Below are 26,783 nucleotides of genomic sequence, written 5' to 3' on the forward strand. Positions count from 1 at the left end.
GCAGATAAATTTTGGAAAATGATAGGAATAATAAGACGTGTGAACTGAATCTTGATAATGAGGCTCAACAATGAATAGGTGTGTATTTTGCTCAATCGATTTAAGGTGTTGAAATGTTATACCGCGAGAGAAAAATGGTAGTATTTCATCCTTGAATGTTGTGCACTACATTCATCGGGCGTAGAAAGAATATAAAATTGAAAGCAGAAAGCCGGATTCATAAAATATAGCTCGAATGTGTCACAAACGCGGGGAGAGCAGAACGAGGAAGATGAAAAACTGTAGGAAAAATGGAGGCCTTTCCAACGAATCTATAAAATGTTTGAAAAATGGCGTAAAGTAATACCGTAATAAACATAAGAATGAAATGTGGCCGAGAATTTCATTATGAACACCCCGTATATCAAGCAATGCATCTAAACGTATGTGCTTCTCAAGAGTGCATAACCTAAAAAGGATTTTACATTTTACCATCTATTCTTACGTTCAAACCTCTCGACGCTCGATAAACCGAGCTTTCAACTCAAAATCCTGACACTTCAGCGGTGTGTGAAAATAAAATTTTTATCGCTAATCAGGTCAAAAAGCAGTCGCTCGGACAGTATCGATCTGAAAATGAAGATCACGCGAGAAAGGCATAAAAATGAATTGGAATTTAAAATTCTTCTCATATAAAAAAGAAATATGACTTATAATGTAACATCGTATAAATGAAATGACTTAATAATAATATTGGGTTGTGACATAAATTCGTCCAGTATAATATATGCAATATGTTTATAAAAATAGGACGAATTCATGTTATAACACGATAAAATGATTTGTAAAATTACTCTTTTATAAAAAACAATAAAAACGCATTTCATCACTTTTTTCTTCGTAATCTTCGCAATCTTCGCAATCTTCAAATATAAAAACGATTCACAATCGAAATCGTAATCTAATTCATCAACGATATTTTACAAAAGATATTGTACGCAAGAATTTATACGACTAGACCAGAGAAATTCAGCGAAACTGGAAACACAAGGAATATAGCAAGCACCGGAGTGTTTTCGCGTTGTTGGAAACACCTACGGAGAGCAATTAAGTGGCGATTACGAAGGATTCCCGATGATATGTTTCATCTATTCCTCTCGCGAGCCTCTGGAGTTGCACCTGGGTATTATCTGCTTAGACCACGCGACGGTTAATTGCAATTTTATTGATTCCCTCGGTTGGGATGTTCGACACGCGTTAATTGGTTAACTGCAAAAACAAACGCGCTCGTACGCGGCGCGACGCGTTTCTATCGACGCAGTCCCAAGTTAATTGCTCCAGAATAAGTTGGGTTCCGCAGTCATGCAGTGTCAAAGTTAAAGTAACTGTGGCCCTTTAATAGGTCCGCATATGCAGGAAGTAATTTAACGAGGATTACGATTTTTTAAAAAGGCGCCTGCTGCTGAAAAGAGCCTGCTGGAATTACACGTGATAGAAGTTCGCGCGTCAATTTTAAGAGCGAAAACTTTCATAACGGCCGGAAAGGAAAAGAAGTATTCTCAAAGGCGTCTATTTGTCGCTACAATGTAAATTATTTTTCTAGACTTGTGCGGTGGCGTTATTTGATACGTGGCAAGCGACGTTAAAGTTATTCGGTGAATATAATTTCTCCGTTGCTCGTTGAATCGTTGCGACGAGGAAATGAAGCCGGAAGATGTCACGAAATTTCGTGGATACGCCATTCATTCCATAAAGCCGGCTACAAACGTCCCGGTAAGTCTGTCAGTTATGACTGCACAGACACGGTTGCGCAAGTACGTGTGTATGATAAAACTGTGCAGTTATTTTGGCCTGTGAAGGCAACCGGAGCAAATATGAAAAATCATTCGATATGACTGTGCCAAAATAGCCTGTACAGATACTCCGGAGCGTGTGTACCAACGTTTGTTAATTGTTGGGACGCCGTAAATAAAAGTTCACAATTTACGCGTAATCAAAACATGCAATAAGATACGAAATAATAATGAATGTACGAAATTATGTCCCCCACCCATCAAGTATGGGTGGAAGAATTCGTCGAAATTTACAAAAGCGAACCGTACTTACGGAATTTGAAGCGCAAAGATTGCTAAAATCGTGTGATAAAAAAGCGTATTCGAAATTCATAATCAAATTAAAAGAGCTTGACGCTTCTGTGATTAGAAGAAGCGCAGTAAAGAAAATAAATAACCTTTGAAGCTGCTATCGAAAAGGATTAAAAAATGTGAAAGTATCATCGAAGTGGGGGTACAGATTACATGTACGAACCAAGATCATACTATTTTAAAGTGCAGAATTACTTGAATGGTCAAGTCATTCCTCGAAATTCTCGATCAAATATTGAAAGAGACGATGATAAAAACATAATTTAGGCAAATTAAATAAAATAATTTAATTATTTATGAATATTATATATACATTATAGCAAATATATCCACTTTAATTCATGAAATTATTTTGCTGAATGAGGAATGTTACGTCGCGTGAGATAAAGGAGCCTCAAGCCGTACTCGTAGTTTGGCAGTCAATATACACACAATGGTATCCAATATTAAGGTTATTTAATTGTTGGAAATATATATATTATAACCTGTTAAAATCAGCGTTATACTCACTCAACCACCCCTATTATCCTAATCGAAATAAGGGATCAATCTATTCGTGGCGTCGATTATTCGAATCATAACGGGAATTTACGACTCCCTTTGACGCGCTTCTTCGAGATCGCGTCTCTCCGCGAACGATCGAAACAAGGAATGTTCCCTTTATTTATGAAGTAATTTACAATAATCACTAAGAAAATATTCTCTTTTTCAGTAGTATTAGCTGTATTTCATAGATTTCTTCGATCAAAACTTTCCATACTAGGGTCTTTTGTGTGAAACTCTGATGCAATAAATCCATCTTTCTTATTTTTTCGATTAAAACATTCTGATCGAAAGTAAGAATTCTGCACCGATTTAATTAAAAAATTTATAATACATACTTACAATTACAACAATATCGATGTTTTTTTAGATCTACAATTATGTATTAATTTTGTCCACCTTTATAATTATAAAATTTCAACCTATTGCTATTTGGAGGAATGATCTCAACATGTTTCCCATCGATTACTCCAAAACAAAGCGAAAAGTTCCACCTTCCTTAAACAAATTTGGCTTCATTCTTTCATTCTCTTTCTGTGTGCGGAAACTAAAAGGGACGATATATATACTGTAGAAATATAGCACGAGTATTCCTGATATAGCATCGCGGATGTCGGTCAATCACTTTAACCGTATAATTTGTCAACATCAGATCCATTAACTTCTGCATTTACACCTGAATACAATCATCCAACACAACCAAACAGGAGTTTATAGATATCAACGTAACGACTAACGAATAAAGTACTACTAGCTGTTAAAAATCATTTTAAGCGTCCACCAAATGAAGAGGTTCATTTTGATATCTGTGGGAAAAACGTTGTCATGAAATTACGCGGGCTGTCTAAATAACAAAGACTTATATCAGAGAACATTTGTTTCAAGCTGAAATGAGCAATTTAAATATGTTCCACCAATTAATTTGTCAGGACCAACAGTAACTCCCACACTCAGACCAATGCAATATTACCAACAACAAGTGTACTTTGCAACTGCCATGTCAGTACATCCTTCCACTTCGGAAAATTCCGCAAGCTCGTTTGTATCTAATTTTAATACAGATATGTAAAGTAGTAAATCTTAATAGAAAGAAAATTATTTTTTTCGTACCTTTAAATAGTCTTTATTGGGGAAGTCTCAGATGATACTACTCTTGAAAATTTTGAGGTAACTTCTTCAGTAGCAAAAAATCTTAGAGTCGTAGTTAAACTGTCGTATGGTGAAATGACGTTTCTCATAACAGTACCTGTTTTTTTAATTAATGGAATAACTAAAAAGAGGAATATTACATAGGTTCTTTCATTCGTGCGTAAATAACTATGCCAATCTTTAGGTGGGAACCGTAATTCATTTAACAAGATGTGAATAAGCTTCTTTCTTCTTCAGCCATTCTTTACACCATATACGGTGATACATAAAATTTTCATTATACATATTATTGACATAAATCTTCAAAATTTCTTGTTTAACTTTTCTTTAGGTCATTTTCTTAAGTTTTCTACAAGCGCAGATAAAAAAGTTGTAAAACACGACTTTTACTTTTTTCTTCTCGACTCCGACCAATCGCAACTTTTTCAAAATTTTCGTTGCGCGTCATGCTGTAAACTACTCCTTCCAACTTCGCAAAAAAAAAAAAGAAAAAAAATAGAATCAAGTTGTTTTGACCAATTTTGGAAAATTTATTCTGTTTTAAAGTGGGTATGAATACTTTCTACACTCACTGTATCACGTTTTATTTTACGTTTAACACGCCTTTTTGTAGCTAATAATAAGTCTAGTAACGCTAAGATGTCCCGCCGTCACCCGATGCCATGTTCAACTAAACTGACAGGTTTGCCATAGTGTGTGGTTGCTCTACGGACACTAGGAGGACTTGCAAAGACGTGCCTGTACAGCAATAACTGACAGACTTACCGGAACGCAGCCAAGTTAACGGTGACTTTTTGTTATGATTAGTTTAGGGTTCGTAATTTTGCAAAGTATATGCAATAAATATCTTGTAACTTCTATATACATTTTCAGATTCATAACATAGTATTCATTATTTAATTCGTAAATTAATTCAATAATGTAATTATGATGGTCTTATCTCCATATATATATAACTTATACATACATTGGATGTCCCATTTTAATCGGTTACAAAATCTAAACTGTATATTATTCGAAAAAAGAGTGTCAAATAGAACTTGTCCTATTTCGAGAGAAATATCTGGCGATGGTCGCAGATCTTATCTAGGTAGATGCACCTTCGAGACTTTAGGGTAGTCTTTGTTTTTCTAAATAGTACGATACATATTTTTAGACGCCAGTCGATGCAGTTTTCTATTCCCTACAGAAGAGTATACAGATACTTGACTCGAAAATTCATTAGTTTAACAGTTATCTGAACTTTGCAAGGAAATTTGTATTAGTTTTTATTCAGTAATAATATGTGGAGGATTGGTCGTTGTTAGGTTGAGCGAAATAACAAGAGCAAAATATTGCTGTCACAGTCCGTCAAATATATTTTGAATAAATAAATAAATAAATTATTTACAGACGAATTTGTGAGTTGTTGGTACAAATACAAGTCGCGGAATAAATACTCAATAAATACTCGGAGAAACTCTGTAGATTCACTTCGATACTCGTTTATACTCGTTGATGCTCTTCGATACTGTTCGAAAACTCCTCTGCTCGCTTTTTTAGACTGGTCGGGGGAGAACCGGAAAATTCGAATTCGTCTACGTTTGACGGTTGTATGTAGCGGCAACATTGTTTTGCCCGGAGTTTATTTGTTCTTACATTACTTGCAACCTAACGGTCTTAATACTCCGAGGCAAAACAACAACAGGATTTGAATTGTCCTCTGACTCGTGTGCCGCTACATCACCCCCCCCCCCTTCCAGTGATAACGTTTTCATTGAGTTAAACTTTTAAAATATCTACAGAGTTTCTCTTTGTCATCGTTATTTTTTTATTATCGATATACTCCATCCGATAATCTACAACGCCTAATCGAAGCCTGCCAGGATCCAATCGGAAAAACGGACTCTACGTCCGGACCGCGTAACATACTTATTCCTGGTGTTTTCTTCCGCGATCGCTGCTTGCGCTGTTTTCGTCGTGCGCGTTTGCTTGCTTTGCCGGAATTAGTATGTTACGAGATTCGGCGGTCTTTTCTTCTAGATCGTCCGGAACTACAAACGCCAGGCTTAAATGATCTACGGAAACCGTTACGTCGCTTCTGTTCGCAGGTCCATGTACCTTATTACGCGGATAGACGCACGTGTCCGCACCAGTGTCTATTAAATAAGCGACATTCGTTCGCTGGTCCCGAATAAAAATGCAGCAGGTTCCCAAGCCGCCGACGTTCGCCGCTTTTACGGACGATTGGACTTGTTTCCCCGCTACTACTTGCGCGGGGATCGACACCTTCGCTCACGTTCACGGTTCGCATGGTAATAGCGAAGACCGTCTGGGGATCTCGAACTATGGCGATATGTCCCCGGTGTGTATGAACGTGCTCGTCGATGGCATTCCATGCTTAGTGCGTTGATTTTCGCGTGAAGTTGCTTCATTTCTTCGCGAATTGTGCTGATAATGTTGGTATTGACATTGCTCGTTCCGGCGTTTAGTATGTGTGTGCTAGCGGCTGAGAAGCCGGACCCGCTCTGATAATTTCCAGTACAGACTTCCTCTACCCTATCCGCGACCTGAATTAGTTTTTCAACTGTTATGTCCTGTATCAGCGTCAAAACGTGCCATATGCGATCAGGTATCCGGGTTTTCCAGATTGTGAAAATAGTCTGCTCCGGCACGAAGGGACGGCCGAGATTCTTCAGATCGTAGTAGAATTCGGACGGCTTCTTGTCGCCCATAATTTCCCTTTCTAACTGCCTTCTTGCCCGTTCGCTTTCGGAATCTATCAACTTCCGTGTTAACTCGTTTTTTAGCCGAACATATTGCCCCATGTCCGGGAGATTCAATATGATGTCCTCTACTTGTTCTAAATGCTCTAGTTCTAGGCACCCGAGCAGGGTGTTGGTTTTTTCTTTGTCATCCTTGATGCCAGCAGCCGCGAGCTGTCTCTCGAATAAATTGAACCAGAACTCGACCTTCTGCGGCTTCAGCGGTGGCACGCGGATAGTTCGAGTAGCCGAAACCGTAGTGCTCCTGCTCGACATCGTTAATGCGTTCAGACTCACGACTCAGACAGGTCGTTGTTAGGTTGAGCGAAATAACGAGAGCTGTCGCAGTCCGTTAAATATATTTTGAATAAATAAATTATTTACAGACGAATTTGTGAGTCGTTGGTACACATACAAGTCGCGGAATAAATACTCGATAAATACTCGGAGAAACTCTGTAGATTCACTTCGATACTCGTTGATGCTCTTCGATACTGTTCGAAAACTCCTCTGCTCGCGATCGCGCCCGTTTATTTATACTGGTCGGGGGAGAACCGAAAATTAATTTTCGAATTCGTCTACGTTTGACGGTTGTATGTAGCAGCAACATTGTTTTGCCCGGAGCTTATTTGTTCTTACATTACTTGTAACCTGACGGTCTTGATACTCCGAGGCAAAACAACATCAGGATTTGAATCGACCTCTGACTCGTGTGCCACTACAAATACTAATATACAGGGTGGTTGGTAACTGGTGGTACAAGCGGAAAGAAGGTGATTCTACACGAAAAGAAAAGTCGAAAATACACAATAAAAAATTTTTTTTTTAATTTTCTTTTTTTTTTTTAATTTTTCCATCGCGACAACGATCTACAGTGAGATCCGTTATAACGTACCGCACGCGTACCGAGCGAAAATTCAAAGTCGCTTTTCTTGAAAACAAAGCCTCAAACGAAAAATTTTTATTCTATATTTTCGATTTCTTTTTTCGCGTAGAGTCACCCCCTTTCCGCTTGTACTATCAGTTACCAACCACCCTGTATATACAAAAATACAAATATATACATAAAACAATACATATAACAAACAAAAAAAAAGAATCTCGCAAGAGTAGCGATTATTCAGGATCGAGGTAACCCAGCTTCAATCAGTGTGCTCCCATGTCTCTCGGGGATTCTCCCGGCTCCAACAGCAACCTTGCGGTCATTGCTTCTTCTAGGGAAGGGTCGATGTTCACCAGACATCCTAACCGTCTCAACATAGTAAGTTGGGCCGCACGGTGTCTCAGCGCTTGGTTCACTTGGTCGCGCACGTCTGACAGGCGGATTTTCCTAGCCCATAGTGCCGTCCTCGCAAATTTCCGTGACAACAACCGAATCAAATTTTTGTTGACCACCAGCGACTAAGAACGACTATGAACAACTAAGAAACAACTATGATGCACTATGGTCGACTATCTCGCATTTTTCCTCGTTTGCCTTTTTATAGGGTGCCGAGGTCCTTGGTAGAGCAAGTTTTCTTCCGAGATGGGGATGGAAGAATTCGTAGGCAAGAAAACAATAAATGTTCTCTTCGAAGGCTCATGGATTTTTTTAGTAAGTCCCAGCATTTATTCTTTTACGTCATCTTGTCCTCAGACGTTGTTTCGCGAGCCATGTGACCAACACACGTGCTTCAACCCTGGAACTTTCTCTACGACCATGGACCGCTACAATAGTAAGCGTCTCGACTCGCACTATCCCAACACGAATCTCTTCTCGGGATCGATCGTTCGTACGTTGCAAGATTTCCATTTTCCGGAAGTCTCGTCAAAAATTTCGAATATCAGTGTTTCGCTATGCTGATTTGCCTAGTCACTTCCCGAGATGAGACGACGCTCTGGATTTGCAGAAACTCGGACCGCTCTTATACAGTGGGTGAATGTCATCTTATATTTCGAGTTATAGTGGGACTACAGTGGCTCACTCTACTACTCATTCGCTCATCGTTTGAACTAAATGATCTTTTTGATTTGTCTTACTTCACACTTTTCTTGTCCTCGCAACATTTTATAATAGTGTTAACAATATACAGACAGAATATATAGTCTTTGTTTTTGATACGCCAGTGTCAGATATCAATTGTTGCTTCTCGTTAAAATAAATATACAATTATTAGATGCTGTTTTTAGCATGCCGAGTATCTAAATATATAAAATATTCAAATTTAATTTTCATCTCTGATATTATCATAAAGGACTATATACAGTTAGGAGATATTGATAAAAAGGATAATTAACATTAACTACTACAAATAAAGAAATATTGGATAAACGTATAATTTAAATGATGGAGATGTAATTGTTTCAGTTTAAATTTAGTAGAACATTTGATCCCAGTGATAGCGAAAAATAAAGAATTAACAGTAGGGGGAGATTATTTTGTCATAATGTCGGAAACATAATAAAAATATCAACATTTTAATCGATTTGCACCAGGTGTCCCACTACTTATGCGTAGTTTTAAAACCTTATCAAAGTGGCACGTAATCCGCGGCACGTTGTCGCACAGCAGTATGGTTCAATTTGCAGCAACAACGACGTTTTTCCATACTGCCGTCCCGAGAGAAGTTTCGCTGCGAACGTAATTTTCTCGGTTGGGGTAGTTACCAGCGCTAACTTTCCGATTGTTTCACCGTGATTCACATTGGTTACTGGCCGAAGGGGCGGCCCCGTTGAATTGTAAAACTTGGATAGAAATTTTGAGTACCGCCGCGCCCTAGGAAAATTAAAGTCCGTTGTACTATATCACCGACTGGCTCAGAATTCTTGTGCGAAAGTTTTTGCGGCGTATTCCGTAGCCGCGGAAGTTTGCGGGAAGCAACGAGAAGTTTTCCTCTGTGTGTTGCGTAATTTCGTGTGCCAAGGGCCATACGAGGAAGAAAACGGCAAAAGAAGACAGAAAAAAGATAAATGTATACATAGAAATGTTCGATTAAGTACAGCCAAGAATAGGAGGAGGAAATTAAACACGAGAAGTCGTGCAGCAAAAGAACTAATTGCTTAATAACCGAGAACGACAAAATAAATGAAGTCACACTCCCGTGTGAATATTGTATTCCACGCCGCGTTAATTCAATCTTCAATTAATCATTTGGAGTTCAATGGGCGCGCAACGAGCGCGATAAAATCTTGTTACCGTTTGCCAAATAATTTTGATGTTTCTTTGTCGCTTTTTTAAGGTTGGAAATCTTGTGGAATTAAAAATTACTTGTTATGTGTAACATTAATAAATCAAGATAAACGACCTATTATTTGTCGTTCATTTGATAAAAGAGTGATGTAGTTAGAAAGAATACATTTTTCAGGAAATTACAGACACGACCATTTAATGGTGAAAAACAATTCTTTCTATTACGATTTAGATAATAATCTTTGAGTTTTGAAAATATCTAATAATCTTACTATTAAAAACAGAGCTGAAATAATTTTTGAATTGTGAAATTCTGTTTGTTAAATAATATAATTCTTTTTTAGATAAATAATGAAATTGTTCACTTTTAGAGTTGATACTTACAGATATTTTAAAATAAACGATCTTGTAGCGAATCAACGATATGTATAGAGTATAATTATTTATATGAAGACATGATTGAAAGCTAAAATACTTCAGCTTTTCAATGAATATGAAACAATTACTTGAAAATTATACAAATTCTACAATAAATATAATTTATTGAAATTTTGTACCATATTTGTTATAGCACGTAGATGTATCTTTCTTTTTATGCGGTTTTAAATATTTCTTATTATACATATTTTACATTTGGACCAGTGTCAAGATAACACGCGTGGTTGTTTCAAAATGTATCTGGTTGGTAGTAGCAGTCGTTTGTCTGAAACTTTATGTACTCTATCCTTTATCTTCCGTTGAACTTCGTGAGAAGTGGAAAACAGTTGAATTCCCAACGACAGTAAGTTGAATTTATTATAATGTGCAGTCACGTATTTAGTTATACGAACTATATATACTATTTCTTCGATCTGATACCAGATGGGAGTTAACTAAATTTTCCTTATCTGTTTCTGGAACTTCAGTGTGAGAACGATTTACGTCGCACCGAAATCAAAACGGTATCTTGCTTTCTTCCGTTTTAGTCAACCAGAATAATTAATAACAACTTCACTTCGTCAACAATAGTTAATAGAAAATATGCTACAATGAGAAATACAGTCGAATTAGGAAAAAGTACGAGATTCGTATATAATCTGAGGTGGACAGGTCGTGATAGGTGCGGAAGAAACACTTGAGTATATTTAATAATATATATTTATTAACATATACTCTATATGTACACTTTGCGTAGAACTCGCAATTACTATTAGCGGTTCGCGATTCGCGATTACAAGTTTGACTTCTGGTCGATGCGTTTCGATGCACGATACAAATTCGGAAGATGTGTGGCAGCACTCGACAGCAAATACCATCACTCGACACTAACTAGAGTCGGACGACGGCAGCGCAGTGGTTAGCGCCTTAGGTTACGAACGTTCGGGAGCCGGGTTCAAATCCCGGCGACCATGTTCCGATTTTTCTTCCACGATTTTTACATTAGAAGAAAAACAGCGGTACCCCAACAGCGACATCTACACCCGCAGCAGAACCTATCTCAGCCAACGGAACACAACCAGCGGAGTTACACACAGCCAACAGTTAGCGCACTATCACGACCTATCCATCTCAGATGATTGTTTAAGATGTCGAGAAACTCGGATCAATTATTACTGCTAACTACCAACAAGCGTCTAACGACTGACTTTTCGTCGCGATGATGCTGCAAAAGAAAACTATGATGGGGTGCGTCTAAGGATACGAGATCATCGGATTCGTTGAGGGAAAGCCTTCATTCGGAAAGTGAGGGAAATGGACGTTGCTATTAATTGGTTAATTTCTGTGGTGGTGGTTGGAGAAGGATGCTAACCGTCCTTAAGAGAAAGTTTTGATAGCGGGAAGCATCGTACGCGAGAAAAGCAGATTTCCCGTATCTTCCCGTAATAGGTGATAAATTTAGGGACTGTTAAGACAAAGACTATTTGTTCCATTGGAGAACCTTAGGTAAATAAATCCTCAGATTTATAGCGGGTCTTAGGTTAGCTGAAAATATTCTGTGAGGATGTATCGACATTCGTCCGTAGAATTTTTAGGGTCTTTGTGTAGCGAGCCACGGGACAGGAACCGTTGGAAAGTTTACTGTGGAGTGCCGCTACAAATCAGTAAAATGCAAATTTTTATAGATTTATGAAAAATTGAAAGATGCAAAACACAGAATGCATATATTAAGTTGTAATGTTTGTCCCTTTTTCTAAGCTTAAAAGCTACGAAATTTTAAGCATATCAGAAAATAAAGAGAATTTTCGAAAGGCAAAGACATTGTACAAAATTGTGAACATTTTCTAATACGTACGAAGCCAGGACAAAAAAGATTACGACACAATAATATACAGAAATACATAAATCCAAAGTATGATATTCATTATAATATTTAGTAGGTGAAATAATCTTATTTATTCGCTTGCATTCATAAAAACTACAATTTACATGTGCATTCGAAGTCTAGTAATTACTCTATGAGTCGTTTCGTTATATACTATTAATGGTAAACGTTTCAAAGCCTCGATGAGTTACAAATTTATTCGATTATCTGACTGCACCCGCGAAAGCGATAATTCATCGATCGATCATGCTACCAAATCTACGCGTTTCAGAACCCGAAAGCACCGTTTATCCACTAATAATTCGCGGTTAATAAATTCGCAACGAGCGAAAAGTGAACTTTGAAACAGAAAACATTTAGTCGACGGCTTTTTCGCGTCATCGTCGGTTTGTTTATCTTAATTGAAACTCCATAAATCGAACATTAGAAGCATTTTTTAATGCCAGATTCGTGTGAACCAGCGTTCATTTTTCTATCGATTTTTATCCTGTTTCACGCCACGGGACGAAATGACAAAATAACCTTAAACGTCTATCGACAAACGCGCGCATATTGGATGTAACGTCTTATTGATGGCCGAAGCTGGCGAATCTTTTTTGTTTCGTAAAACAGGCACGCTCGTTTAACTGGTCGCCTTAATGGCTTTGCCACGTGCAAACACGTTCGTATTTTTCACTATCAATCATCGGCCAATGCTCTTCTTCCCAGTTCTGCATCGCCCAACGTCGTCATCTATCAGAAATGCTAGACCTTACGTTGTCTATTGCTATACGTCTAATTTTGCTTCGTAGATTGAAGTTCATAAATAGTGCGCTAAGCTCAAACTTGAAACGTTTATCACTTTTATGACTATTAGACTGCTGATGTTTCTGCAAATTTTTGAATATTTTTACCAACCTAAGTAAACAAGATCTTTTTAGATATTCTTTTTGTGCATTTTCTATATTACGTGAGCTCTACGAATTTTTTGCACGCTTAAATTTTTCATAAATGCATACATATTCGCGTATCATTTATGATAGAAGATCAGTTTCTGTAACGAGTTCTTTTATCGACTGCTATTTTATTTAGAGAAGGAACGTTTTGAACGATCTTAAGAGAAGTTACCGTTGTTATCGACGATACGAGAAACAAAACTTGTATTCGCGAAGAATTTAACACCTTCGAACAACCCCCTGGGTGGTGGCAGGATTTAAGGACTTGTAAATTCTGAGCAAGGGCATAGGTCGTAGCGAGGTAGCCACTTCAGCGGGTGAACTTTCGGGTTTAAGATCCTCGCTCTGGCTCCCGAGTTTCCCCCTTGCTGGAGGAAACGCGTTAAAGAAGGGGAATATGAAATTCTCGTGGCCAGACTTTATGGCTTCTACACTCTCTTCTCTCCCTTTTCGTTTCTCCTGTCTCGCTTATACTATTATTTCATCGAATGTCTTTGTTTCTCTCGCTAACACCAATGTTACCCGTTTCATTTTTTCCCGCATGTATATCTGTTTCTTCATACTAACCATCTTGGAGTTTTTATCCATCCTCTTCTTTCTTTCTTTTCCGGTACACGACCATGACTTTCTTTCTTCATTCTTCCCCTTTTTTTTCGGGGTACATTTTATATTATCGTTCTGTATCTTCATCTCTATCAACTTTTCACCGTGCACTCTCCCCCTCTGTGGTTCCATTTAATATCTATCCTTACAGCCGCCCCCTTCTCGGTTCTTCGTGTTTTTCTCATTTTCTTCACTCTAACAATGAGTTTCTTTCGCCGTTTCTTTAATTTTCGTCCGTGTCTCTCACTCTCTATCCAGCCTCCTCGTCTCCATATCTCTGAGTACGCCTCTGCTCTCGTTCCTTTTCCGCCTTTTGTTCCTTAATAGTCGTAGCTCTTGATGTACGTGCCCGGAGCACGACTTAAGCGCGAGACCGAAAGAGCAGCGAAATTTTTCCGTGTCGCTGGGCAAAAGTCCGGCCAGGGAGAGATTGACTCGTAGCTCGCGCTTTCGTGGCTTTTAATAACAATCATTTTCCCTTCCTCTTCTTCCTGCGATGTCTCGCGCTCTTTTCGCCCATTCTGTCCATCGTTTCTTTCCTTTCTTCTTTACCCTGCGTTTTTTAATCGTATCCGTCGCGCGGCTTCTTTAATATCGTTTCCCCGACGGGGCTCGTTCGTCGAATCGCCAAACCGACAAATTCAACGCAACGCGTCATCTTAAACGTCTTGTGAAATATCTTGCGAGGTAAAAAATTGCACGATAATGGCATAATTTCTCGAGGGGATAGGGGAAGACCGGCGCGTTCCACGGATCTCAATTATTCGCATACGCGAAGAACAGTACGAAACGGAACTGAGCGATCCGATGAATTAACGAGAAATTGGACGCGAAATTATAGGGCATTTGTCGAATGATGTAAAGAATTTCTATTGTTTTTGCGCTACGGGCAGTGAAAGTTGTCTACGTGAATTTTTTTCTCTTCTCAATGTGGAAAGTTTAGGCAGAAACATTGAACTGGCTCACAAAAGTATCTCAACGTTTATCATAAATTACTTTTACGTATTTAGTACGTGTGTATACGTATACGCATAATACATTAAAAATAGCATCAAATATTTCTGTAGGCGTTCGAATATTTTCGTGAGCCATTGTATTGGGTTGGCAACTAAGTGATTGCGCATTTTGTCATTACCACCTAATGACAAAATCCGCAATCACTTAGTTGCCAACCCAATACCTATTACGTTCGTTTCACAAACAACATCGGGGGATAATTATTAACGCAAACGAAATATACACGTTGATGTGGGATTCGCGTTATTTAAGCATTTATAACCAAATTAAATATTCCTGTGTACAAATCGACTAGTCGACAGAATAATCAATTGCCTGAATGCTATATTCATATTTTGAATATTGTGTTATTTCCGGACGATAAATCGGATGGTTGTAATGATCGCTACCTGTTATTCATAATCGGGAAATTAGTAGGAGATGTTTGAATTGTAAAGCGAAAGCTAAGCGCGCACAGGAGGAGAAAATCAGAAGTTTTGTGCATAGTAAGGAAGGAAGGAAGGAGGAAATGCAATACAAGTGTTTATTCGGATCGCAGGGCGAGCAATTCTCAAATAACCGGCGAACAAACAAAAATGTTCTTCTATTTGATTGAACTTTCTTTACTTTCAAGCTTTGCCTTCTTCCTTCTTTCATTTATGATAATTTTCCTTCTCGCACGATAACAAACATCTATGTACGCTCACCGAAAAATCACGCGTATCAATAAAAATTCTTTGTTCTCTTCAAAGTTAAGAAATGTTCTAATGACAAAAAGATACAACTCGAAGATAATTCAAACAAAGCAAAATTAAAAAGCGTATGTATGAAGAGTTAAGAAAAGTTATATATGAAATTTGTAAAATACAATTTTCAGCCGTATTTTGAGCACAACGTCGTCATATCAAGACTCACAGAATTCATGGAATTCTTCGATTAGTTTCATCCTGAGAAAAAATTTCCCTTCATTCCGTTCGAAAATAATAAATGTTAGGTAAACTCTGATATTAATCGTTGATAAAACTGTATGTGCAAAACGAATCATGAAAAATGGTTGAATATAAAACGATCGTTGAATGTAATTTATAGAACGGTTTGTTTAAATCGTTATCGCTATCGTAACAATTCTACAAATTACAATACGATCAATTCGTATCGAAATGTATCCAGTATCTTTGTCATTCAGAATTTATGGAAGACAGTACTTACAGCCGTGAACGCTTTGCAGTTCGTTAACGATCGCGCAATGGGAACCGTATTATTGTGCTGGCAACAATTACTCTGATATTTTATTGCAGGAATAATTATGTAAAGCGAACTAAACCGTGAAGCAATTAATGTACACGCTGCAGTTGCAACAAATGTCTCTTGTACGTTACATGCCCGCGTGCCTATGTTTGTTGGAACGTAAATTTATTAGTTAATTACAGTGGCACTATGTTTATCAAATTCCATTTCGTTTACTATTTGTGTGATTCATAAGCGTTTAATTAAAAAGTCATAAGTACCCTAGCAATTTCTCCGTGTACATTATTTAAAAAGCGACCTCTAACGTAAACAATACAAACTAACTTCTTTTCGTGAAACATAACAGAATTTAAAAAAGAAATTTTTTAAATTCAACCTATGAATCCATTTCTGTGTGTTCGTCCTAATTTGCAAATATATTTCTTCACAATGATTTAGTTTACGTAGTTTCCGCGAATAAAACTGGTAAGTAATTGGCCATGTTTTATTGTATATTTTGCAATTCAACCACGAAGCGCTTGCGCGATAAATAAAGCAAGAGAAATATGAAGAACGATATGGGCGTTACGTCGCGTGAGATGGTCCGTGCGATGTCCCTCGTGGTCTGGCTGCCAAGGGTTCGCGTACCGTCATTCAGACCCTCAATAAACCTATGGTCCCACTATAAACTGAATCTTTTAACTTAATCCTGTAAGCATTTTCGGTTTATGGATGGTCCTTAGAGCAATCCTTAGGTTTATTGTGCGCTCTTATAAACCTATCGGAAAAAGCAGGCTTTTGCCATGAACAAGTCACACACGAGCCACATTGGTAGGAGGTTTCCGGATACCGACAAAATGTGAATCAGGTACTGGTTCCAGACCGATATCAACATCACCATGTAATCAAACACCACCCTCGTCTCCGCGGAGAGGTTGAAAATTTACTCTAAGACCCACATCTAACACTCAAGGATAGAGGAAACAATGGCAACGAAAGCCCACGACTTCGAAAGAGATCTACTCACCGGTTACGTCTCCATCTGACCCAGTGCATCACGACCTGTTAGTCACATCCCAAATAAACATTTTTAATCACAAGGCACAACCAATCCGATGTAGAACTCTACTAGACACCGGCTCAACCATGAACTTTATGACCGAAAAGTTGGTTAAATCACTCGGCATAAAGCATTGGAGATGTTCGATCCCAATCGGAGCCCTTGATACCCTAAAGACGACTGCAAAGCTCCATATCACGGCCACAATAACCTCCATGGAAGACACATACAAATGTACATTGACGTTTTTGGTAACACCGGCAATAGCGACATTGGTCCCACATCAACCCGTAGATCAATGATCCAAATACCTCCAAATATCTCCAACCAGCCAATCCAAGATTCCATAGGCCTGGCCCGATCGACATCTTATTGAGCGCGGGATCAACACTAGCATCACTATGCGGCGGACAAATTATCAATCAATCAAACGATACCGACTTGTATCTGCAAAAGACTCGATTCGGTTGGGTCATTGGGGGGAGCCTAACCTCTCCATCGACGTCACGCAACCACAACGGATCTACATAGGGACTTCACTTGCGTTGGTGAAATCGACGAAATGTTTGTGACAACGACCATACGCAAATCCACGTCATTCCATACTACCTGACAGTGAACCGTTAGGCTTTGACCTGATCTTTGCACATGTCCCAACATTACATTTTGCACATTACTTAGGGCAATCAGGATCCTTTCCTTGCCCCTCAACACCGAAAAACGCAACATATAAAAACTGCATGCTGTAATTCTGTAAATATGTGCTCCCGATGTTAGACATTACAGAAACTACAGAAATGGGTAGCCGTGAGTCTTATTGAGATATGTATAATTTTGTGTGCTAGACTAGATTAGCCGCGTAGTAGTGACAAACGTATGTGAATATGAATGTGTGGGAGTATGTGCATGCGCGGCGTCTCGAAAAACAGATGAATGTAATTGTTCCGTTGGCAGTGTGTTATAGAAGATGGTGAGACAAAGAGAGTGCTGAGACGCATGCAAATGTATATCGACGAAGATCCTGGAAATCGTTTATTAAATAAATCTAAAACTATTTTAATACGAATTGTAAGTGTAACCTTAGTGTTCCTTTACTTTTATTTCGGTCATTAAGATCCACAATTCTTAAGAAGTCTTGCTAACTACAGTCATCTGTATTATTTCCATTTTTGTTGAAGGTAAAAGCTTAAAGATAAAGGAAAAGCAACTGAGAAAAATTCTATAATCAATTTGCATTTAATTGTAAAGAAATCCCTCGGGGACACCATGGAGGTCATTTCAAGGTTATGATGTTATAAGCCGTTGAACTAGTTTCAATATCGTCCAATTGAAAAAATAAATGATATATTCAGTCTAAAAAAGTTGATGATTTTAAAGTGACTTTTAGGATTACTATGAAGGAAGAAAAAAAGGAGTTTTTCCTTTTTTACCATCAACTAAAGGTCCTCGAATAACGTAATCTCATTTTATCTATGTTTTCCCATTACCAAATAACAGTGAAAATAACCCTCATATTTATGTAAATGGTAGACGTTGTATATTCAATTTTTTTGTATTATTTAAGAAGAGAACAATATTGATTTTCAATAGAGATTTATTTATTCAACATAAAGGATTGTGGAAATTCAGGAGCTTTCAGGATGATCCAATAAATATCATTTCACGCAGCATGTATCGATCAGAGACGTTTCCATCGTTATATCTGAGTGGAACGAAACGAATTTACTACGGATTCGAAGGCGGAATGGAAAATTGTTCTATTTTCGACTTTGCGCCCCAAACGAATACGTCGGATTTATAAGCGTCGGTTGTGTCAGGACGGTATGGCAGCGGTTCATCAAAAGACGATTCAGTTTATTTTTCTGTTCAATGACTCGTTCCAAAAGGTTTCCTTTATTCCTGGGAATAACGTTAACTGTAGCCCGTTAACCTTATCACCAGGTGGTAGAAGGTGGCGCCTAAAGAAATTCGAAACGAAATTCGTTTGAAAGTATTTTCTGGCAAATATCCCTTTACGTGGCAAGTTTCGAGAGAGGGTTTTAAATTACGAAAGCTAAAAATCGAGGGGCGACAAATCATGACAAGAATTGTATGCCACCAGCTCATAATAGTCGAAACGATTCTGTGTGTATACATATGTCGCCGCTGGATTATAGAAGTCTCGCTGGCTGAGAAAAGTTAGCAACACGTAAAACCGACGCTCGACCCGTTTTCAAATTAAAACCGCGTTATTCTTCCTCGTTACGGACTTGCTGAAACTCGTAAAAACGCATTCCAATATTTTGTAGCCAATTTAAATATCCGCACGTGTCTTTTAAATTCACCTGACGGATATGTAAAATGAAATATTTTGCGAGGTACCTATTAAAGCTAAAAGTTAGAGGTGTTTTAAAAGTTTCGTCGTTCGTAATGTTGAAAGGCGATTTATTGAAAATAATGTAAATATAATATATTTGTAACTGATATTTCAATGTGCTATCTTTTGCGGTAATTTACTGTATAATAACATTTTTATTTATTAATATCTCAATTTGTTCTATTCTTTTACGTGAACATTGTTAGAAAAATGTAACTATATTATATTTATATTTGCTAGGATTGAAATCGAACCAATTGAAATCGATTCTTTTCTATTAATTTTTAATTACACGATTGCACAAAATTCTAATTAAACGACTCGATTAATAATAAGTTGAGAACGCTTTCCGTGGCTTATTATTCGGTAGTCGCGTAGAAGATATAAAAAAGTGTTGTAGAAAATTTCAAGACGTTTAATAATTCTTTAGGTACAGACGACTTAAACTTGTTTTGTTTTTTCGAAATAAATTGCCACGCGTTCACCCGGTTCCCGTTACTCGAATAAAGTGTTACGAGTTGAAAGATTACAGGTGGAAGTAAATTGCGCCTTTTGATATACGTGTTTCTCGCGGACAAGCTTCGACGATTTATCTTTAGACCTTCTACCTTTTTACGGTTTGTCTTTATATAAGTGTCGAATTTAAGATCGATGGCCATACGCCGTTCCGTGCCCCTTCACCTTTTTTCAACAAGCAAACGCAATATTCATATATTTTATCACAATATCAGGTTATATTTAAACGTAAATTATTCAACGAAAATGCATCCAATTCAATTTTGTCTACGTTTCTGTAGGAACAAATCGCGATCCAACCGGCCATTATCTAATAAGATTAAAGAGCATTGGTCGTTTAAAATTTCATTGAATTCAATTCACCCTTTCTCTGACTTCCGATTTTCATTCGATTATCGTCGAAACCTCTGATCTTAAGTCTCAATTCGATTTAGATTAAATTAGATTCCCTAAATATTTCGCTCGAGAATCAGAAAAGAAACACAAATCGGACGATACTCCTCGTGAACGTTTCGAACTTCTATAGGAAAGACACGTAGCATATTCTTTATCGCGCAATCCGCGACGAAGGCAACGAACGAAGGAGAACTCGCAGTCGGATTCGCAAGTTCGCGCAAAGTTTTATACGCAGATTAAATTGTACGTCGCAGGTAATCCCATTTCAACGTAGGTTAAAAATTCCAACTGCATCGAGTTCTCTTGTTCCGCAATCCTCTTATCCGGCAATATCGTTACATTAGTACGCATATTCTACAAGTTCGATGTTTGCGCGGAGTTCGCTCGATGAACAAATGAAAATTGCGAATACGCCCAATATCGAACGACCCAGGGACTAGCTGGGGATCGAATAGAAAAGCGTGAGTAACGTCGGCTTTCAAAGTCTAAGTAGTTGTCGCTCGTAACGTTCATCACTCTCTTTCTGTTCCCTGTCCGTTTTGTTCGCGATTTTCTACTCTCGATGCCTCGGATGAGACTATTATTTCTCAACGTTTTTAACCATTGAGTGACCCATGCACTGAGTTATTGTTCGGTCGTAACGGCGATCCCGAATAAAAGTCCTCGTGTCCGTACAGTTTCCAACAAAAACGTCGAAAAACTTGAACAAAGTTTCTTTTGAGCGGGAATATTAATGTTGCACTCAGACTCGCCTTCCGTTACCCCTTGAGACCGTTGTCAACTGACGCTGATACAACACTGAGTATTCCAGCAAAGCTGTTGAGTATCGTTACACAAATAGCATGGTTCTTCCCAAGATTTTACCGAATCGCTGTGAAATCACGTCCCGCTACAACCTTCGGTGTACCGGTTTCCCCGAGGCGGTGTCATATATCTTGGAAATGATCGATGGACCTCAATTTTTCTGCTACAAATAACGTTATACACCATGGAGTTAAAAAACAAGTGGGCGATATTTATATGATGTGGCTTTAGACATCAAGGTAATAGGGAAAAAGTTCATGTACGAAGATATCGCCCCAGACTTATTTTTCAATTTATGAAGAATTTGATATTGACCCTGAACCAGAGAAGAAGAAAAGTAAAAGGTTGTCGAAAGACAACTGCGAAGGAAAAGTAGCTGCATCGAGCAAAGGTAAATTATATGGAGAAGATAATGAATTGCGTTAAATAATGAAATTTATTATATAATATTATATAATATTATAATGTATAGTTAATAGAATATCAAGTAGATTATTGATTACTTACTATACATAACGATTTCGCCGCATTAATATTACTCTAATCAACCTATCCAGCGGTACGAGCTAACCAAGAAACCCAATTTTCGCGTAAAAATCTCCAATCAAGGTGACGTGTAATAAGAAGACGAGTATCACGAAGGAATTCATGGTGTTAACGAGAGGAGGAGACTTAAAATACCTGTAACAGGGTTCGGCGCTTCAATTAATCTCGGCAAGCTGAGTATCTAGTCGGCGTCTATTCGGGGTTGAAAGGAGGGGTACCCATCTTTAAAATACCTGGTCGCATTCCAGCTCGGATTCCGGCCTATTTGACTTGCCAGGAAGTCGAGGAATGCACTTCTGCAGGGATAGCCGCGGCCGCGAAAACGAACAAGCTCGCCTCGGCAAATTGAAAGCCAATATCTTCAAGTGCTTCTGGCTAGGATATGAAATGTAATAATCGACGATCCCATCCAGGAACGAATACATCATCGTCGTTTTCGTTAGTCACGCCACAACGGCTTTACTTGCGAACGATAAATTTCTACGTCCACCGGCCAAACTACCGCCGAATTCACTGCAACTACCATGAGGTGAGCACTCGAATATTAAACCCTTGCGCCTGATTTTCGCGCTACACGTTGACGAATTCCTAGTGCAAGCGAGTCGGCGACGAGCAACGCGTGACGTAACTTACATATTTCTTGACACGTGCTCCCGACATGAGTTCCGCAAGATCATGAGATACATGGACCAACTGATGGAGAATATGATTCATCCCTACGTGTAGAAATTGTTCATCGCATTCTCACTTATTTCGTAGATTGAATAAGAAATGGGTGGCAACTTTAACACCGGTTTTCTAGTTTGTCGTTTTATTTATTTCCTTATGTCGTCGGTGGTTCAAAGTGAAATTCTAAACTTTTCATAGATGCAAGAAATTAATTCTATTGATGAGTGATGAAGAGTAGGTTCATTACTACGTGGAATGGAATTTATTCATTATAATTCCAAATTATTTTATAGATTTTTGAATAAAAATTAGTTGTAGATTGTAACCTCGATTTTCAAGGTTCTGATAGACATAGAAAGTTGATTTGACGCTTCTTCAAAATCTTTTACCTTGTTTATTTCTGCATGCATCATACTTATTGGCGAACAATATTCGAATGATTTACTATGAGGTCCAGTGGAAATTGAATTCGTATACTATCAGATATCGTCGATGATACATTTGTATCGTCGTTGAAAGGAACGAACGGATAGTTTTGTAGAATCTTGACAGAATTACAAGACTGCGATAACAACTGAAGGTGCAATAAGTTTTCCGAAAGTGGAGCACGAAAGCGATCAAAAATACGACTTCCGTTCTGCTACATCCCTTTCGCCAACCATGAAACACGTACTAGGAAACGCCACGAACCGACTACGAAGATAGCATGAGTGATTTCATTACGTCACGAGATAAAACCCTTTTTACGGATCGCAAGGTGCAAAAATCAAAAAATGAGAAACATCCTTCTTTTATTAAAAATTTTGTTACATCCCAGAATATAAACTTTAAATATAGAGATTATTAATAGAGATTATTGGTAAAATTTATTGTACAAAGAAACTCAAGGATAAAGTAATATACACACATTTTTAAATTAAAATAATTACAATTTAAAATATTAACATTAGTCGGGCAAACTTTTTACTACTTGATGAATAGAAATCATATCCTGGTAGAAAACTATAATGTGCTGTTGAGTGTACACAATACACTTCATTGTCTGTCAAAATTACTCGCATCAACCACAAAAACTCATTAACAATAAGTTAAACAGTCTGCTTTCAAATATAGGTCGCGCGGAAGTTGTTCATAATTAGGTTCGGCGAATTATACAGTAAATTACTTTTGTACATATAATGTAATCTAAATATCTCACTTCTTCAAATAACATTATCGCCTATGACATAGTATTTGCAGCGGATTGAAATATCAAACTTGCTTCCTGCGTAAAATGAAATCTGATTTTTCGTGAGGAAACACGGGTGCGAAGGAATTTCAGTAGCGTTATACAGACGGACAACCTTCTCAGGGGTTGTTTCCGGCCCGAGAGGTACGGAATGTAATAAAGTACGATGTCGAAAGCAACAAACTATATTCGGGGGTTTCTCGACGATTTCAATCTCATTGTTTTGCAAGAACGTCGCATTAACGAGTCCGAATAATTTGCCGTGGAATTAGCGATGTTTGAAGCGAAAACTCGAAATTAGCGGGTTAATTAAATTTGTACACCTGTGCAAATTATCTAATATCACCAATAAAGGGTGTAGTTAATTAGCTACGAATCTAATTACGTCCGATAAGTTAATTCATCCTTACAATGAAACGTCAAATTAAATTACGATTAGTACTAATATCTAATTATTTAAGTAACAGTAACTTCTAACTGATTAAATTTTCTAACGATTACATTCATAATTTTCAAGCTATGTTTAATAATTTACCGAGAATTTTGTTAAAAGCTTGTTCCAGTTTCTGTCATCTTGACAAGATTTATCATACTATACGATTACGTTTCCATTTTGTTCACGAAACAGCCACTCTTTCTTACTGTTTCAAGCTTTCAACGTTTCATTCAGCACGCCCTTCCTATTACTCATTGTCAGTTACCATGTTGGTGACTCATGCAGTTCTTAATACTTACAGAACCAACTCGGATATAAGCGCTATTATCGGAACATGATTTAAACAATTTTGTCCTGTATTAAATGCGGAAGTGTCTTTCGGTGTTCTTCTCAAATAATAACATTATACCGGCTTTTCGGCTTGTTTGCGGAGTTCTACAGTGGTGAATTAAACGCATCTTCTATCAAAATTTTGTGCTTATATTCCAAACAAAATAACTTCTCAAAGAATGATTACGTTGATTTTATTTTTATTTACTTCGAGTTATTAATTCAAAAGTAACTATTTAATAAAAAAAAGGGAAACATTAAAGAGAAAGATAATAAAAGAAGAATTTAGCACTCATTAAAAAAATTGTAACTGATCTCGAAATTTCGAGAAATCAATAGAAAAATGTCGGATAGTGCACTAAGTGATCTTCTTCAAACCATATGCAACATTCACCTGAATAAACTAAAACCATGGCTTCCTGAACTATCCCAAAATGGTTGTGTGGTGGACGGTGGGACGTGTTGTTGGTTAAATTAATAACGAGATGAGTTGATTTCGTTAACTATATTTACAGATATTTTAAAATGTGGAATACAAAATCAATCGCAAGCGTTGCTCACTCGATGATATTCGTTATAAGATTGCGCGATACTGCGATACTGATACTAATTGTTATGACTCGATACTGATATTGATTCGCGCGACTGACTGATTGACTATGTCTGGAGAACATGGTCGTCTGTTTATACCGGTTGAGAGGGGTACCGAAAGGTTTGAACTTGTCGCCGGTTGCCGGTTCCACGTAGCAGTGAAATTGCTTTGTCCAGGCAAAATAACTACGCGAGGCATCTTCGAATCGAAACGTCCTAAGACGCATATGCCGCTACAGGAACAGAATAATGATAATACGAATTTCTCAAATCTTTGGGCGTCTCGTATAGAACTTTCTCGGTTTCCAATCATATTTTTACACGTACAACATACACAACGTGCAGTTTTTCCATATATTTCCATTATATACCTCATCCCGTACATCAGTTCTCAGCCGTTCAATTAACAACGAATTTCCTTAAACGAAGATAGATCACATAAATAAAACAGACAAGTTTAGTATAAATATTCGATCTTACAATTATTTAATACGGTGGTTCAACGTTGTTCGTTTCCTTAAAAAGAGACGCGTGACAAGACCTTGCGCGATGGAAACGCGCCAAAATGGATGCGCATGTTTGTTTTCATTACACCGAAATGTCACGTATGTCCAGGCTTGGCTTTAGCGGCGCAAGTGATATAGTCGCAGTGAATAAGCTAAAGCGCGCGTTAAACTCAGTCAAGCGGGGAGTGGCACGTGTGCGGAAATCGTCCGAACGCGGTTAATCTTCGTGGCCTGGCCGTATATTTACGTTCAGCGTGCCTCTGATCCACGAACAATGTTGGATCTTGCGCGTGGAAATTCTGCGTTCTGGTCGCGAAATTATCGCTCCGTTAACAGCTTCATACGCGAAGCGTTCCATTAGCGTTTCTCAGCACTAAATCGTATTGAAATCGCCCTGATACACGAACTGCGCTACGTTGTAATATTTCTAATAAGGTTGTAAGATAAGGTTCTTTGCGTTATCTAAACTTCAACATCTTAACTTCAGCATTGAGCTTTGCTCAAAATATCAAACTTGTTGTACAGTATTAATTACATTTACACTATTACACACTGTTAATTACACTTATTAACTTTTAATGTATTAACGGAAGAATGAAGAAATATCGTATACTTTACTTGTGCAGAAAGAGAAAGCGTCAAAAACGGATGATTTCGATTTGGATAATCGTACGGTAGGTATACAAGGTACCGTGGAGGAGCTCGTGAGTATGCTATGGCGGTTCCAGGGTCTCCCCGCAACGCGCTAGGTACGACCATCGTGGTGTTTTAGTCGGTACCAGCCCGACACTACCCCGCTGCTTACCCCAGAAGAGCGGCGGAGTGTCCATGAAGATTTCTCCACGTAAAAGAAGAAAAGAAAAGAAAAAGTATATAGGGTACTAAGTTATGAAAATTACAGCTGAAAACATTAACATTACACGCCAATATTAGCCGAACATATTCTTTTATTTTAATGGATAAAAGTTACATTCTCGTAGAAAACTGTGACCGACGAGCTGTCAATTAATACAACGTATTTCACTGCTTACAACGCCACTAATACGAAGCTGAACATGTAGCCTGTTTTCAAATAAGCCCTTTATATTATTTGACAAGTCAATTAAGTCCTACTTCACTGAATTTACGCCACTGGTTAGTTGAGAGGCTCAAACGTAGATGGCTTAACAATTGTTGGGAATCAAGGCAAATTGCTTACAATTAGCGTGACTCAAATAACCGGACTTCACTTTACAATAGAAATCGAAGAAAAACTAGTATAAGAAATGTTACAGGACATGAAAGGACTTATTGTTCGAGGTCAAGAATTCCTTTGTAAATCCACTGGCCCTTTGAACCGGCGAATCTTCTCTTTTTATAAGATTCAGTATTTTTTACTTAAGTTCCTTAAGACGGAAAATTTCTCCGAGATAAAAGATACGCCCGAGTGAAGATCCCCATTGCATTACAAAGGAAAGCACATTTAGCTACAAAGAAATCTAGTCCGCTTCTTGTTCCTTGCTCTTCGAGATTGCCAATTTATTGGCTGCGGAAGCGTTTGAGCAATAGACAGTT

At 38.0% G+C, this 26,783-nt stretch overlaps 1 protein-coding gene across 1 annotated transcript in view; it reads right to left on the reverse strand.

Annotated features, from left to right (window-relative positions):
- The window catches only part of LOC126869699 (glutamate receptor ionotropic, kainate 2-like), a 150,728-nt gene that overhangs the window by 78,971 nt on the left and 44,974 nt on the right, over positions 1-26,783 (reverse strand). The gene's annotated exons all lie outside the window — the stretch shown is intronic.

This window comes from Bombus huntii, chromosome 9 (assembly GCF_024542735.1).
Source record: "Bombus huntii isolate Logan2020A chromosome 9, iyBomHunt1.1, whole genome shotgun sequence".
Taxonomy (NCBI): domain Eukaryota; kingdom Metazoa; phylum Arthropoda; class Insecta; order Hymenoptera; family Apidae; genus Bombus; species Bombus huntii.